The sequence below is a fragment of the Mus musculus genome, chromosome 13 (genome assembly GCF_000001635.26).
Source record: "Mus musculus strain C57BL/6J chromosome 13, GRCm38.p6 C57BL/6J".
Taxonomy (NCBI): Eukaryota; Metazoa; Chordata; class Mammalia; order Rodentia; family Muridae; genus Mus; species Mus musculus.
The window spans coordinates 102,579,779-102,597,839 of NC_000079.6; the positions used below are offsets into that span (position 1 = coordinate 102,579,779).

General features: G+C 44.2%; 1 long non-coding RNA gene across 3 annotated transcripts in view; it reads right to left on the bottom strand.

The window, feature by feature from the left end:
• The window catches only part of Gm29927, a 46,615-nt gene extending 34,045 nt beyond the window's left edge, over positions 1-12,570 (bottom strand). For all 3 annotated transcript variants that reach the window (XR_382841.2, XR_873884.1, XR_873883.1), the window contains exon 1: positions 12,366-12,570. This is a non-coding gene — a long non-coding RNA (predicted gene, 29927). The remainder of the gene's footprint in view (positions 1-12,365) is intronic.
• Positions 12,571-18,061: the final 5,491 nt, after the last annotated feature.

Below are 18,061 nucleotides of genomic sequence, written 5' to 3' on the forward strand. Positions count from 1 at the left end.
CTCACTGCACTAATAGCAGGAAGTGAATCATTTAACCGCCCACCAGCCAGAAACTCTACTCTTCAGATGGGAAGTATTTCACCAGTCAACAGCTTTCATGGACAGTTGGGGAAGGGGAAGACACTTACCCTTATGGTGGGTGTTCAAATGAATGGACATCTCACAGGAGATTCTGAGACAGGGAAGGGGGACTGTATAGACAGAGCATTTCATATAGCAGCCTGATGTGGAAGTCAAACCAAATTCGCATATTATGATTTGAGAAGTGAGTATACTCACTTCTACATAGAGCCCCCAACCCCTCTTCTACTCTGTGACAAATTTACACTGTCATTCACTACACACAGAGATGACCTTAAAAAAGGGAAACACTGAGGTAGCCACAATTGCCATGGGTCCCACTGCATCTTGGTTTTGAAGGCACCCTCATTTGCTTAAAGGCAAAGTTATTACTTCCCTCCTCGTTTTACTTCATTCCTAGAGATGGGACTCGGAGTCCTTGTGAATCCCCCAAACAGCAGCCCTGTGTTGATATGAATAGTCCCAATTGCTTAAAAAAAGAGCTCCATTTCAGTAAAACCAAAGAAATTCAGAAAGCCAACGAAAGCTAAGAACCTGCCATTGAATAGAAGGACTCAGTTTGTCTCAAAGTAAGGAAACAAATCAAATCCACGATTGCATCCATAATTTAACATCCTTGGTGGAAGAAGAATGATGGGTGATATTTTGAGAGGTATTTATTGCCTCCAGCTGCTTCTACAAGTTCTCCATGTTTCCAGAAATGAGTAGACTTTATTTTCACATGTTCCCATTGCCATGATGCTCTGCCTCATAATGTTGTACCAGAAAGAGCAGCCATGAACAGAAAAGCCAGAAACCATCTTCCCTCTTTAGACTGTGTTGCACTGTTTCTCTCAGAGTCAGGAAATTGAGCCCTGTACTTGCCTGGTTGGTGTGGTTAATATGGTTTGAGGCCTCACCACTGATTTCTGAGATGCCCCAAACCTATGGCATCAGAATCTCTACCAGAATCCACAGTGACATTTAAGCCAGTTTGCCTAGCTTGTTGAATTGAGCTAAGCTTGTTTGAACTCACTCCCCCAAACTGTTCAGCACTTCCACAGAAAGTTTTTGCTCTGGTCTCTGGTCCAGGCTCTGGCATTAAAGTGGAGTGGCCACCTTCTTCAAAATGAAAGGAAAGAATCAGGCTCTTCAAGGCTGAGCCCAGTTTGCTAATAATAACCTTGTAGGGGTGTGAGTATGTGTGTGTGTGTGTGTGTGTGTGTGTGTGTGTGTTTGTGTTTGTGTGAGTATGTGTGTCTGTGTGTGTATGTGTGTGTGAGTGTGTGTGAGTATGTGTGTGTATGTGTGTGTGCGTGTGTGTGTACGTGTGTGTATGTGTGTGTGTATATGTGTGTATGTGTGTGTGCATGTATGTGTGTGTGTGAGTGTGTGAATGTGTGTGTATGTGTGTGTGTATGTGTGTGTGTGTATGTATATGTTTGCACATATATAAACACATTTTATATATGTGTATATACATACATATATAGATTGCATATACAAAAATGGCTAAGACCACACCAATGGGAGCATCATCTCCTTTCCTAGTTCCTAAACCCTATTTGCAACAACTCCAGCCCGGAAAAATCATGTCCTAACAGCTTCAGCGTACCCAGGAATTAGCCAATCCAATGTTCTCTGAAATGTTGACTCTTCTAGTTCTCCTAGCATAGTGACTCCTCACATGTCAGTGAGCACTGACTGATGCATTAGAACCTTGGCTTCTGAGGGTTCCAGAGGCATCCGGTGTGGTAAGGCCAACCTCAAGTTCAGACCCTAGCCCTCAACTGCCTTTGGGGGCTCTGTGACTTTGACTCTCAGTTTCCTTGCCTGTGAGCTGACCTTGTGAAGTTCTTGTTCCACAAGGAGAGATGCAGCAGAGAGAACTGTGTGCATGGACAGAGTGGAAGGACAGACTGCAGCCTGGAGTGGAGTTTTCAGATGCCTCATGCACAGAGATGGTTAGCCACCTGAGATGGGGTTAGTTCTAGCAGCTTTACACCACCAACAGAAATTTTGCTGGAAATACTAGATTAAATTCTAGCTCAGTGATCCCAATAATTCTCTCGGGATTTAACCCTTCTGTAATTCTAGTCCTTTGCCTCCTGTAAGAATAAAATTTGTCCCTAGCATATTTTTTCTATATGTTTCTGCATATAGACTATATCTATTTTTAAAAAGGTTAAATTGTTCTGGTTCCTTAAAGAGCAATATTCTCTAAATTTAAACACTGTGTTTATAAAATTCCATAATACCACAAATGTGAATTTTGCATGAAAACACGTTTGTCTAGAAGAAAGTGTTGTCTCCCAGGAAGAGGTTACTCCAAACAGTATTCTCTGTAGTTTTAAATGGCAGGTCAGGTTTGGGTTAAGTTTGCTTGTTTTGTTGTGGGATTTTTAAGGTTTTTTTTATTCTCAGATAAGCCTGAATATTAAGGTTAGAACCTGAAATTCAATCTGAAAATATATTCATGAGGCACCTAAAGGGCTTGAGGATTAATGTCAATACATGGGGGCTCAGGATAAACAGGTTACTCTATTGATCCAGGGTTAGGTTGCCACACTACACTTCAATGCCTGAGTCGTTTAGCATGTGCTCCACAGTGCAGAGCCTGGAATGTTTTGAAGTCAAGCTGCCAATGACAGGTCATTAGGAGTGCTCATATGGGCCATCAGGAAATTGAGAATTTAGCATAATGTGTTTTTCCAGTTCAAACATGTCATGAGTAAGGAGGACATCTTTTTTGCTGTGTTAATGACAGGATATGAATCACCCTCTGCTTTAGATGGCTATCCTGGGGAGCTCTCTTTTTCCAATTTGGGGGAGTTGCCCCACTGCAGGCTTTCTTTCTCGCCTTAGCACTGCTTTCCAATGCTTAGAATGTCACAATGGGCCCCAGGCACCTAGGAACGGTCAAGGAAGGAGTATCCATCCACTCATGTAAGGAATTCATGTCCACTAGGCTGCAATTTTTAAGCTTTAAGCTTCCTAGAACAGGAAATTATCAGAAACCTTATGTGAGCATTTTCCCACTTCCTGTCCCTCCCACTGTCCACAGAGAAAGCACAGGTTTAGGCATCCTTGTATTGATCATGAAGCACAGTTTAAAAAAAAAAAAAAAAAAAAGCAAGCACTTGCCTGCTCGTAGTCCAGCAAGCCATCATTAGTGAATTATACTGAACTTGTGTCTACACATTCTCTTCTGGAGCTCCATCCCACACAACCCCCAAACAACCTAGAATGCCCGGGCAAGTCTCCATGTTCATGAAGAAAAATAAATGAAGAATAATGAAAAGCAGAGATTGGATATTAGTTACTGTCTGAACATGTCAAGTGCTTCCCGAAGGGCTCCAGGGAATAGCCTCAGTTCAAGACATCCAGCCTAAGGCTGAGCCAGGCTTTCAAGCAAATAACCTGTTCTGTCCCATTGCAATCTCCGTCTCAGCAGAGGCCTTTGAAGAAAGCTGCTAGTGTTAAGCAGAGACCAAATCAATGGCAAAAAAAATGAAGGGAATAGAAAGAGCGTGGGCACCCATACTATATTTTGTGCCATGATGGGAGAGTTCTTCAACTGCCTGCCTGGGACAAGGCTTCATCCATCCTTCAAAGGATGCCTGGCCCTGAGCCAAGACCAAGAGCTCAGCAGCCTTGGTATCCTTGGTGTGTAGTCCCAAAATCCTGGGAGTCCTGCAACAGGCAGACAAATACTGAGCTAGTTAATACAAAAACATGGAGCACGGGGGAAAGCAAAAGGGGGAAAGGTCATTTTAAGGGAAAAGATACAAAGCGAGGAAAACAAGAAATGCCTACAGTGAAACCTGTGCTATGTTTGAAATGATGTGACATGTCTTCTCTTCGGAGCATAACTAAAACCCTGGTCGATCCTGAGTTTGAAATTGTGCTTAATTGTATTCCTTGCCTTCTGTACAACTCAGCCTCAACACATGCACACAAGTGGGCATGCACGGGCACTGATACACACATACATACACAAGTTCTGTGTTTTCTCAGTCTGAGAAGTTGACTTGCTGAGACCTCTTAGCACCTGGATTTGAAGTCCGTCAGAATGATGAGTGCTCCCTAACCTTGCCTTCCCCCCCCCCCACCCCGCCCCGCCACCACCCCTTAACCCTGCTGCACAGGCTCATAGTCCATACACTTCCTTTCTCAGAGTCCAAGGCAGCAAGTCTGGTCTGCAGCACGAGGCCCTGTGATTTATTTAGTTGGGGTAAAATGTGTGTCATTATAAGGACACAGGAGGAAAAGCTCCGAAGTGCTCAGTGGGGGAAGGGAGCGTGTGAGCACTGAGTTCATGACTCAGATCTCTTGCTCCCTCTCTTCGTGAGCATGAGATGAAAAGCCTTGCTTCCCAGTATCAGTAGAAGACCTGTATCCATCAGAGCTGAGTCACAGCTACATTCTACCAGAAGCACGAAAATCGAGCATATTCATATCTGCTCTCAACTGCTTTAAAAAAAAACGTAACTGCATTTTTTTTAAAACAAATGATTAAGTGTGACTCTTAGACAAAAATGAGGCCCTCATTCCTGCTTTCCAATGCTATTAGTGGTCGAGCGCATTGGCACTGTGACAGATAGCCTGGGTTTCTGTCCCTGCTCCAGCACATATCACATGGTATGACCTTGGGTGAGTTACTCGGGTTCTCTATGCTTTAGTTCCCGAGCTTCTGAGTTTAGTGGGGGTGAAATTCTGGAGTTGTTGATTCCATTGAAATATGTGAATCCGTGCATGCTCACCAGTGAAGGGCCAGGTCTAGCATTGGATGTAAACTTCAAATCAGTAGCTCTCATTCTACCTTAAGAAGGTAGAACAGGGATGGATGTTCTGGGGACAAGAAGGAAGTATGAAAGGGTAACAAACCTGTTTGCTGAGAACTCAGATCCTTGCCAAAAATGGGTTGTTACAAAGGGTGTGCTTTAAGGCAGCAAGGCTGCAGAAGTTTAAAAGTATAATGGAACAATTGAATGACAGGCATTGGTTAGTTTAATATTTAACATTTTACTTTGTTCATCTACAAATGGAAGTGTTTTATTTGCAACGGAATTCCTATTTAACCTATTGTTAGCTATATGGTAGATTGAAAGTTAAAGAAAATCATGACCACTAAGGTTTAATAATTCCACCAGAGGAATCAGGAGAGATGTCAGTGATGTAGTATGGAGGATGTAAACAAGTTCTCTAAGCGAGTTGAAAGTTCTCCCTAGATAAACTGGGACGCAACTCTGAAGGACCTTAGCTGCTATCCCAAAGAGGGTAAAAAACACACTGTGGGGCTGGCGAGATGGCTCAGTGGTTAAGAGCGCCGACTGCTCTCCCGGTGGTCCCGAGTTCAAATCCCAGCAACCACATGGTGGCTCACAACCATCCGTAATGAAATCTGATGCCCTCTTCTGGAGTATCTGAAGACAGCTACAGTGTACTTACATATAATAAATAAATAAATAAATAAATAAATAAATGTTAAAAAAAAACACGCACACACACACTGTGGACACCAGAGAATCTTTGACGAGCTTACTTAGTGAATGAACAGACGGACCTGTGTCTACTTCCCAAGGTACTGTCAGTGGCAATGTGGAAGGTGGATTTGATGGGCGGGGCACGGAGAAGGAAAAAGCAAGACTCCTGAAATAAAATGTGTAAAACAATGGAAGGGTGAACTATGACTCAGTCCATGGGGGCGTTAAGATGGTGGTGGCTGGGTAGAAGAAAAAGAACTGTCCAGATGTGGTGTCCACTTGGACATCATTGAGGAGACAAAATGATCCTACGACTCCATCTAGGATAAGTGGTTGCTCGCCAGATTCAAGAGATAAGGTCCTCCTTTGAAAGTGAACATAAAACATGAGAGGAGTTGAGGTGATGGTAATGTAAAAAAAAAAAAATACTCATGCATGACACATACACGTTTCTTAAGTGTTTTAAAGAACATGAAATAGAAACAAATTCTTGTTTGGACATACTGACTTTGAGAGCCTTTGAGACGATCCACTAAAGGTGTCTGTAGGTCCTTGGGACCAAGTCTTGGAGTTTAAGATAAAGTCTAACACGTGGCTCTAAACACTGTTAGTGTGCAGGCTGTCTTTGAAGGCTTGAGTAGGGTAAGCACATGCGAGAGGAAGCTTCAGGGTAAAATCTTAAAGGAAAGGCAGCTGACAGAGAAGTTTTAGGGGAAAAGGAATGTGGTCCCCCACAGCTAAGAGCTGCACTCAGAATCTCATCCTAAACTCTGACTCTTAACATTCACCATCTCCACATTTGAAAAGGACACATTCCTCTATTGGATCTCATGGTAAGCATGTAAGGAAACTTTTGAAGACGGTGAGAGCTGATATTGACATCCTCACAAATGCATGGCTGAAGCAGTACTCCCTCCCTCCCTCGCTCCCTCCCTCCCTCCCCCCCCCCCACCTCCTTCCCTATTGTTCCAACATATTTCAGCTCTGACAGATGACTTCTTGTGCTTTATACAACCTCCGGTGTTGGGTGAGATGCCTTTCACCTCCACTGTTTCTCTAGGGATGCCACCCTGGCTTTGGCTCTGGGCCAGACCATGCTGGCTGCACGCAATGTTCCCAGCATGCCACATTGCAAAGTATTAAGCTTCAGCTGGCCTGAAAACTTTTGTAACCTCTTCAAAGAATTTCCCTTGCTGTGGACTCTTGTGGTTCGTGTGTTGAGGATGACACAGGGCACGATTTTTACCTGTTTGGGAAATGTGTCATCACAGGAGTTGGATGGACTCGGGTTTGGTCTCTGCCCCTTGCTAACTGCAGGGCATCAGATACTTAAGCTTTTTGTTGCATATTTACTTATATTTAAGAGAGAGAGAGAGAGAGTTGACCCATGAATTGGATGCTATGTAACAAAAAATATTACTGCCTTTTTTCCTTCTTAGAAAGATAGAAGGATTTTTTTCCTGCTATCACACAAACACACACACCACCACCACCACCGCCACCACCACCACCACCACCACCACCACCACCACCACCACCACTACCACCACCACTACCACCACTGGGAGCAGCAATGAACCTCAGCGCAGCCACTTTTACTTTTATCCACAAGAGGACATTTAAGTAGCCTAAGAGTGAGTCTGTGAGCATTTTCAATGACTTATTCAGAGACAGGCTACAGCGACTTCATGAAATCCTCTAACTTCTATGACACAGCTGCAGACAAGGTACAGAGGAGTCCCTCCTAAACACTGTACCTCCCTAAACACTGCTCTGCATTGCTCGGATTCTGGAGCTGCCATGGAAGTCTTGCTTCTGACCTTAGAATGACCTGTTCCTAGGGATAGACCACAGAGACTCAGGGCTGTTCTTGGTAGACTGGGTAGCTGCACCAACCAGCTCTGTAGACTGTCTGGCTTCATACTTTTCTAGCATGAGAGAGAATAAACCTTCTTATCATGTAAGCCAGCTTCCCCTGGAGAATACCTTAACTGACAAAGTGGTGGTAGCCCCTTTGTAGGATTATAATGAAAACTGAGGTTCTGTGAAGAGCTTAGAACAAGGGACTACTCAAGTAGCCAATGCTGATTAGATTGTACAGTCATTGCCTCTTCAGCTCATCCCTGATGTTCATTTGCAGATAGATAAAACTGGCACACTCTCCCTTGTGCAGTCCACCTGGGGAAACTCCTGCAAACACTTCACATGACTTTACTACTCCAAGCTGATGAACTACTGACTTCATAGTTTTGAGTTGTCACCAGACACTGCCCTGAACCCTTTCCCCAGGTTCTCTCTAAATACATTAATTCCTGAGTAAAGGACAGCCACTTTTACTATCCCATTTCATAGATGGCAAAGCTAAAAGAATGAATCTGAACTTAGGCCTATGAGCCTTCAAAGATTATACCTCCAAGTCCAGTGTTACTCTACTGTTCAATTGAATGTGAGAATGATGCAACTCATAGGCACTGGGAAAGATCAAGAAGAAGCCAGAGATGTCTCCAGCAGCTCCTCCAGGTATCAAATATGTGAAAATTGATCTTTTTACCTGCAGAGTATCAGATGGAGCCAGAAGAGCACAGAGAAGAAAGGCTGTGTAGACTCTACTAAAGAGTCAAAGATCATCCTGAGATAGTGGGCAGGAAGTCAAGTGTTACAGTAGTAAGGCTGAGCTGGACCAACTGAATGAATGATGTGTTCAGTGGAAAGGGGCAAAGGTGAGAACACTGAAGACCATGCATAGGTTCCCTCCATTAGGCATAACCCTATGTATACTATATTGCCTATTAAAGGTAGGCGCACAGTCATTTCCGGTGTGTGCACTTTTTGTTGTCGTTGTTGTGTGTGTACGGTGGGGGTTGTTGGTGTGTAAGCAAGAGCACAATGTACACACAATCATAAAAGCCTGAACAAACAAAGAACACTCACAAAGAAATATGCAATGCCTTAGCAGAAATTTCAATAGATGGTGAAATTACACACTTATGTATTTATATATATATATATATTTATTTATATTTATTTTAATATAGATTAGCCTTTGTTAGATTTTTCTAGTTGTATTTCCAAAATGATTTTATGTACATCAATTCTATAATTAGGAAAATAATTGTAGAAAAGCTGATGTGTGTATACAGAAAGAAGAGAGAGAGGGAGAGAGAGACAGAGAGAGAGTTTCCAGCTCCAACTTGCCAAACTTCTGCTAGGTCAGCACTGCTTCATGCTAATCCTCTGCTCTCTTCTTTACTCTTTAATTACGGGCCACCTTTTCTCTAGTTCTCCGCTTCTCTCCCTAAAGCAGTGACTCCTACTCTGAGGGGAAGCAGGCAGTCTTGAGACAGTCTCTTGACCAGTCAGTTGTCCTGCTCCTGTGCTCGCAGAGACAGGATCTACAGACAAGAAGCATCTACCTGTATCCTGTGAGGGAAGCGTTTACTGCAGGCAATGTCTCTGGGGTGACTCCATCATCAGTTTGTGGCAGATAAATAAACCACTCCATCAGGTAGCTTGGGGGAAGGAAAGAGTGTCTAAAATGTAATAGAAATACTGCTGTGAATAGTGGAAAATCAGTTAATTCAACACTTAGCCTTTTTGTTATACTTTAGAGGAAGAGGAGGGAAAGGAAAGGGAGGGGGAAGGAGGAAAGGACAGAGGGAAAGGGGACAGCACAAGTCTTCCCTTCTCTACAGTTAGTGGTAGAAGTTTAAAAGAAACCATTTTAAGAAGCAGCTCGAGCATCCCCTTAAGAAGCCTTCTTTATGGAAACACGGAAAGGTAGCAGAGCATCATCATCACGGGGCTAGCAGGAGACAGAGCATCAACAGGATACAAACAATACGGATGCCTGAAATGCAGAGCCCTTCCACTGAGTTTCTATGATGGGTAGAGGTGGAAATTGACCGCCAATTTCCCTATACCCTTAGTAAGACACACCAAAACTTCAAGCATGGATGTGCACACGCAGAAAGGCCCTTGGAGAAGAAAAAAAATACTTCTATGGAAATTGAAATGGCTGAGCTTTTTTGTCAAGTTGACACAAGGTGGGAATCCCAAGGATGAGGGCATTCTTATACAGGATTTATCTGCTGAGTTGGCACAGATGGGATCCCGGTACGCAAAGCTGAGACCATTCTTACAGGGATTTATCTAGCAGAAGCTGAAGAGCTAGTCCAGAAGTGACATCCACATAACACAGTAATGTAGTAATGATTTATACCCAGACCCCAGATTTACTCTCTGGTTTCTATCTACGTGACCTGGGGAAAGCTATTTATCTTTTGGTTCCATGGTTTCCTCATCCATAAAGCGCTGAGCAAGTACGTAGACCTACTACTCCATAGGACCACAGAAGTCATAAATGTGCTAATGAAGCTAAGGCCTGTAGCAAAGGACCCAGAACCTAAGTATCCAAACACCGGAGCCTTTTACATGCTGCAAGCCGTTAAAATGTACACTGCTGCGGAGGGTGCGATTGAAGAGCTGGCCACCAGCAAACCTGCTCGGCCTCTTGACTGTCAGGTGCACTGTCTGCAGATGGGAAACATCTGGTGCACTTCAGATAAGCCACTGGGGTTTCAGCAAATAAAATAAATACGGGCCTGAAGGAAATTTAGGAGAAATATGCATTCAGGAGGTCGCATTACTTCATGACTGCGCACCCGGAATATTAAAAGGGAAAGCGAACCGTTCACGCCGCTGTCTGAGTCTCTCCTGATTAGTTGCAGTCTGGAATTTACACAATGCCGTTTTTGCAAGGATTAAAGTTTCTCATTCTGAGCCCAGCACACATGTTGCAGCCTTGCTTTCTACTGCCACCCCCCACCCCACCCCGGGATTTGTATAGGAGAGCCTGAAATAAGATTAAACAAACATATAACAAACCCATATCTCAATTTGAGCCGTAGGAAGAATGAAAGCCAGCCTCGGCCCATCCACCCTTCTGCTTCCAGCTGGCCCATAAACATCAGCTGCTCTCCCTCAACAGAGACAGAGGGCCTGTCTTCTGTCTCTATGGGGAGCCCACTGAGATGAGGAACGGACCCAGAGAACAGAGCCAATTGTTTAAAAAACTGCAAGCTGGATGTACTTGGAGTTCTCAAAAAGAAGTAATTGCTGAACACCAGATTTTTAGCTATCAAAGGGCCACTGTGAAGAAGCTGAACTTCGTCCCACAAGAGGGCTTCGATAGCACGTGATTCGAGGAGAAACGCTTCCTACCCTTTTTTTCCTTCACCTATTCTGGAGAAAATAGCAAGAGAGGGCAAAAGAAAATTGGGGAATGGAAGGCAAAGGTTAACCGTCTCGGCTTTGCAGAACACTGCAATGCGTGCGTGATGCACAAAATTGTCGCGTCCCCCATGCTCAGCTTGAGTGCAGACCATTATGGATAAGAAGGGGATATTGGATTCGTGAGTTTGTAGCCACAAAGTCATTTCTTAGTAAAAATTAAATTTACTATGTTTCTGATGCAAACGAACCTCAAATGAAGGAAGAAGAAGAGAGGACAGGGGCAGGGGGAGAAGGAAAAGAGTGGGGGGGGGAGATTTCATAGCTGACAGAATTTCAAATAGCTGGACTGGATTTTTATTCTTTGAGGGGAAAAAATGAATGTCTAAGGGAGAACATAAGAAGGGTTTTCTATTATGTCACCCAACCCAGACTTCACCATTTTTTTTTTCAACGCAGATAGAAGCTAACCTTTACCGGCAGCGCCGTGCCAATTCCTCTGCTGGCTTGCTTCATCCTGCACCTCAGAACTGGGCCGTCTGAGTGCCACTTCAGAGAAACAATGTCCCACAACTGAAGAAAAGCCACACTGCCTGTGATGTCTAATGAATCGGGTTGGAGAATATAGGCAAAGCACCCCAACATACACACACTTCCCCTACTGAGAAGACTCCTGTCTGTCTCTAGCCACCCCTGAGGCATGGCGCCACAATGAGAAGGTCACTAATGGGGCAGAAGAGATAGTTCTCAGAATAGTCAGTAATTCCCTTACTGGAGCTAGCAAAATCCTTGGAACAAGTACCCTAAAGGAACAAAAAATCATGCTGAAAGTGATTTCTGAAACAGAGAATTTTGTGTATGTTGAACAGAGGATTATTTGATTGTGTTTTGCTATTAAAATGCTTGTGGGCAGAATGGTCCCATGAGCCACTTCTGTGGGTGTCCCCAGCAAGTTCAGCCAGTGGGAAATCTACACCAGAAACTCTCTTTGCCAAAAAGACTCCAAACCTCTAGCTTAGTCCCTTCTGACCCTGAGGAAGGGAATATATCCTCCAGCTGACTGCCAAACAGGGATTCGTCTGACTAAAGTTCACTCTCCAAACGCTAGTTGCTTAAAGGAAGGTCTCTAGAATGGGCACAGAGGCTAAAGTCATGGTGGAGGCCAAAAATGTCTTCCTGTCCGAGATTGCTCAGTAGGTAAAAGTGTTTGCCATTCAAACCAGATGACCTGAATTCAATCCCTGGATCACATAGTGAAGAAAGAGAACCAACTCTCAAAAGTGATCCTCTGACCTCCACATGTCTGCACTGGCATGTGCATGCACCCTTGCGTGCACACACCCATGCATGCACACACACAGAGGCACACTCACACACAATATTTTTTTTTAAGTTTAAAGGCTCTATGAGTGACAGGCTGGGAACAAAAGCCAGCATGGCTGGCTGAGATCCTGCAGGGGTAGAGAGCCAGACACAGTCCAAATGGCAGACACCAACGAGACTCAAGACTCATATTTCCTCTTTCCTAGTTGTTTTGCTCAAGAGAAGGGAGCTGAGAGAAGACAATGTGAGGCAGGGAAGTTCACATACCTGTTGTGCGTCTCAGGTTACAATGAAAACAGGTACAGAAATGCAGGCTCAGGCATAGGTACCCCCTTCCCCTCGGAAGACATCACAGAAACCCTCAAATCACACATAGTCAGCCTCATGTGTGAGAGGTGGAGATATTTATCAATCTAATCCAGGAGCTCTTGATATCTAGGCAGCCCTTGACCATCCCAAGAGAAGTGATAAAAACAGCAGGCCCCTTCTAAGGTGGAAAAAGTCTTTATCTCAAAGAAAGTACTGTCTACTTCAGTGGCTTGGCAAACTCCCCAAAATTCTCTGGATAGCAAGTTACAGTCACTTAACCCTTTCCTCTCCTCCTCCTCCACCTCCACCTCCACCTCCACCTCCACCTCCACCTCCACCTCCACCTCTACCTCACTTGTACCTCACTGTAAAATGAGAAAGTAGAAAATCAGACAGGTACAATAATACCTAGATCCACTTCATCACATTTGCTCTGGGCTCCACCCAACAGTTACTTAGCCTGGCTCAAAAGACTCTATTCTCTCTCTCTCTCTCTCTCTCTCTTTCTCTCTCTCTCTCTCTCTCTCTCTCTCTCTCTCTGTGTGTGTGTGTGTGTGTGTGTGTGTGTGTGTGTGTGTTGTCCTCTCCTCTCCTCTCCTTCCCTCCCTTTCTCCCTATTCTCTCTCTCCCATCCCACATGTTCCAAGCCATCTGGCCTCTTCCCTTCTTTCTCTCTTCTCTCTCCTCTCTTTTTCTGTTCTTCTCTGTCCCCTTTCTGTCTCTTCCTCTACTCCCTTCCCATGTCCCTAATAAACTTCACTCTATACTATTCTATGGCTGATACCTCCAGTGGGCTGGGTGGATGCTTCAGCATAGGCCCAATAAGACACCCCCTCCCATCAGATCATATCACATTCTATAAAACATATCTCCACTGCCCCCACCCCATCGCTAAAGCCTCCTTTTTCTATGGATGTGCATATCATTGGAGGAAATTTTCACTCTTCTTGCTGAATATCTTGTGTCCAACATACAGAGAATTGAACATTGTCTGCTACTACTCAAGCCTATAGGAGCCAGAGATCAAAATGTTGAGAAATCTGGACAAGTAAACAAAAACGCTTTTATGTTTGCATGCAGGTTCTGATGGCAGCTGCCTGGACACTCAATGTGGTCCTCCCATTGATCCCTGTTAGTCTGCTCTAGATATGACCATGACCTTGTGGAGATGTCAACCATCAACCAGCCACATGGACAACACACTCCTCTACCACTGACTGGGCCTCTTTTTGAAGTGGTTTCATCTTATTCTCATTAGTGTTCCGCCGAGAACTCTGTCCTCTTTCCCCTCTCTCTGTTCAGAACACAGATTGCTGTTCTTTCCAAATCAGAGGCAAAGCCTTCCAAGTTGTCATGGAGCCAAGCCCCATCACTGGTCACACACCACTCTGCCACTAACTAATGTGTCCTCTTGAAATCCAGGCCCAACGGGTCAGCAATTATGTTGCAAAGGGCCCCTAGAAGCATTTGGGTGTGCTCCTGTAGGATTCAGAGCACGGACTGCGTGTTTATCAGTTGGCTAGGGGTGCTAACCAAATATTGCAATGTGCAGTGAATTTTTTGGATCCCTTCTCTTTTTTCACTTTGCAATAGGGAGTCCTTAGAGAGGCAAAGATTCTAGGAAAAAGTAGAACACCCGTTACATAAGTCTTTTTTTTAACCCAAGTACATAGGATGCTAATCGTTCCAAGACTAATCATTATCTAGCGTGCTTTGGTCATTCCTTAGTGCCAGTGGCAACACAGAGCAAGAGGAGGATCCTTGGATTGCTATCTGCGTGTGGGCCAACAAGGGAAGGCCATGTCAGACAACTTCCAGCACAGAAAGTCACCATCCTGAGCTATGACCATAACTTTCAGGCCCATTCCCTCCGAATACTCTCACCCATGGTTCCTCAGAACCGGAACCAGCATACACAGCATCTTCTGGGGTCCCTAAGGAGATGCATGTTAAGTTCCAGAGTCTGAGTTGGCGCTCAAGACCCAACTGAATCCAGAAAGCTAAAAGAAAATTATTCTTCCTCGCCATGTCAGAACAGCTCCATGCCCAGAAGTCTCTGATGTCATAAGAGTGTTCTTATACTTACACTTATGTTGTACCTGGACCATAGCCAGACAAGCAGCAGAACTGGTATGGTAGGAACTCATCCAGAAATGGAGGGGACAACCTGTGTGCTTCCTCTGCGTGCTTTCTTTGTTTCCCAGAACCACTTACCCTGCCCCGGGTGTGTGTGTGCATGTGAGAGCAGCACATACTATACCAATGCAGACATGCCCATCAAATGCATTGGCCAAAGCCAATCAGATTTCTTCCTCTACTTTTACCCACCTTATTTCCTGAGACAGGGCCTTTCCATAAATCAAAAGCTCACCAGTTTGGGCCAAGCTGGCTGGTCAGAGAACTCTCAGGATCTGTCTGTCTCCACCCCAGTGCTAAAGGGACAGGCATGCACAGTCATGCACAGCTTTTTTGTGTGCTTACTGGAGATTCAGACTCAGGTCCACCCTGTTTTCATAGAAAGCCATCTTACATACAAGCCACCTCCACAGGCTCCTGGCCTAGCTTCTCAAAGTCCCTTCCAAGCTGCCTGTGACACCTCCAATGAGTGTTTAAAAAATCTGCTTTCACTCATGCAGTTGTCTGCCCTTGTTTACAACCAGGCCTACTCCTTTCCCCTCCCCAACTTTGCCTGTGACTATCCTAGGATGGGGGCGACCACCTGCTTCTGTCCTTTCTCCTTCTAGATTGTTTACATACTTATCTGGGGACCTTTCCTTTTAATTTTAAGAGTTTGGTTTTTTTTTTACAATGGGAACAGGAAACGATTAAAACTGTTACATTCATATTCCCAGAAACATTTGTCATAATAACTGAAAGGCAGGAGCAACTCAGTGTCCATGAAATAGATGAATGGATAAATGATATGTGGCGCCTAATCCAATGGGGTTCTGCTTACCAGTGCTCAGTTCTGACACATGCTACAGGTTGTTGGGAACCATGTTGTGCTCAAAGTTAAGTAAGCCAATCACAAAAGGACAACTATTACATGACTTCACTTCCTGAGATACCCAGAAGGGTCAAAATCCAACCAACAAAGGATGGCTTCTTGGAAAGAGGAAATGAGAGGAGAGTTACTGGTTAGTAAGTACAGAGTCTAAGTTAGGAAGAGAGAAAGATCCAGAAACAGATGGCTGGATGGTAACGATGGTAGCACAATAATGTATATGTACTTTACCTAACTGGACTGATTGATTTCATGTTAAGTATAGATTACCACAACTTCAAAACATTTAAAATTTAATTTTGAACCAAAAGAAGAAGGAGGAGGAGGAGGAGCAGGAGGAGGAGGAGGAAGAAGAGCAGCTCCTGATTGAAGCCCATGTACTAAATGCAATAGAACTGAAACCCAAGGTTGGTTCTGACTTTGCAGATTGACCCCTCACCTACTCTATTGTACCTAAAATGCTCCCAAACTTCTAGTGGTTTGCAGAGGCCTGTGAGGCAGTGGCCTGACTCTGAGAGCCAGCGCATCCCCGGAGGCCCCACAAGATGTGATCTTTCCCACTTGTTTCTGCTGGGATGATAAGCACTCACCAAATGACACGCCGAGAAAGATTACATAAAAGCAATTTTCCACAGTGCTATTTCTAGACCTTGTATGAGTCATGTGTCACCTTCTGAAGCGATTGCATTGCTAATGAAGGCTCTCAATGCACAATACAGCAAGAACCCTGCAAAATCCTACTGGCAAGGGAAAGAAAGAAATTGGTGTTTCATTCTGGTGTCTTCATCCAGAAGGGTTAGAGGTAAACCAGATGGAAGAACCAGTCACTTATGCCAGGGCTACCTACCTCAGTGTGTGGAGAACACCCTCTGTCTCTCTGTCATACACAATGTTTCTAAGAGTTTACTGTGTCAGCTATAAGAAATACGATGATATATTTCTTTTTTTTTTCTTTTTCAGTGATGTATTTACTAAGGTAAGTCCAGCTCATGTGGTGTTTACAATGTGATTCTTGTGTATGAACAAAGACATTTAGAAAGGCCATTTTTATGGTACCTATAAATGCACTGTCCTAGTGTTGAAAAGATTCCAAAAGATCAGTTGGGCCCTAGTCCAAATCTTCTCATTGATGGCAGTTCACAGGACAGCCAGCTACCCAAGGACTTATGCAAATTAGCATATGCTGACCTTTCTACAGGCCTCCCATATAGAGCTAAGTAAGCATGCAGAGGAGATGACTCTGAAAAAATGATAAATTGTTACCCAAACAATAAGAACTCCAAATAGCGCCCTGTTTAAAAAGGAATAAAGAAACAGAAACATTCAGAGAATCAACCATTTGCCTGGGGTATCCCAGAGTGGCCCAGGGTAGCCCAGTGTAGCCCAGGTCTGGCTTCTGCTCATGTCCTGAAGATGTTGTCTCACCTACTCCTTTCTCACTCTTCACTCTGATCATTATTGTCATGGAGAGAACGTCCCTCCTGGAATCATGTCTGCCACCTATGTAAGCTATCCCTCATGCATTATCTTTACATGCAGTTCCTTGATTCTCAGAACAAGAGGCAACAGTAGACATTCAGTCAGGTCACTGAATGTGCCCAAGACCACATGCCTAATTAGTGACATGGCAAGTGGTAAATCTTTTTCTCTCTCATCATCCAGTGGCATGTAGGAATCAGACAGCATTTAATATTAATAAATAAATGGATTTTTATTTTCTATAGAACCAACCACTGTGGTTTTGGCTTAAAAGGTGGCCCAGGGGATATAAGTACAAACCATTCCTGGGATTAATGAGATCAGCATACAGGAGCAACAGGATCCAGGACTCTGAAGGAACATTTCTCTTCTTAGTACATACTATCCTTCTGATAACCTGTATGTCTTACATCGTCACACTTTGTGTAATTTGATATGACAGTCCTGACTGACTAGGTCTTGATCATACATTGGAAACATGGGTCTGTGTGTATGTACATGCATGTGTGTATGCACATGAGGATTGGGGAAGAAGAAATGGCGGCAGAGGCAAAAACATAAAGTTAGAAACAAGACATCACAAAGATCAAATGCAGTTGTCTTTGAAGTTCCTATGTTTCCAAGTTGTTCTGTGTTGAGGAGCATTGTGTTACAGAGGCAGGGAGAGATCCAGTAAGAAGAGCAAGTTCTCAGTCACTATTAGCAGCTCCAAAAACCCCACCTGTGTGCCCTCCCTCCCTCCTTCCCTCCCTCCCTCCAGGCTGCAATCACCTGCACAATGCTGTGCTGCTCCACCCACCTGTGAGTAGACGGTGCATAGAAAATCAGCTTACCATTGGATGAAACAGAAACAGGTGGCAATGGCAGAGGACACATGCAGGCTAGACTGTCCTTGGAGCCTTGGGCCTGGGCCCTTCTGAGCATCCTGACTGACGATAAGGCTCTGCTTATTTGCTTCCTAAAGTGTTGCCCATGACCAATAAAACTATTGAGCAGTCTCAGAGATCATGTGACAGTTTGGTGAAAACTCAGCATGAAAGCATTCAGTCTAATCACACCATAAGCTACACTCCAAGATCCTTTCCAACCTTCCATGTCTCAAACAGAGCAGAACTGTTGCTTTTTTTGCCTTCGCTCACCCAAAAATCATATGCAGCCTGGATGCTGGATC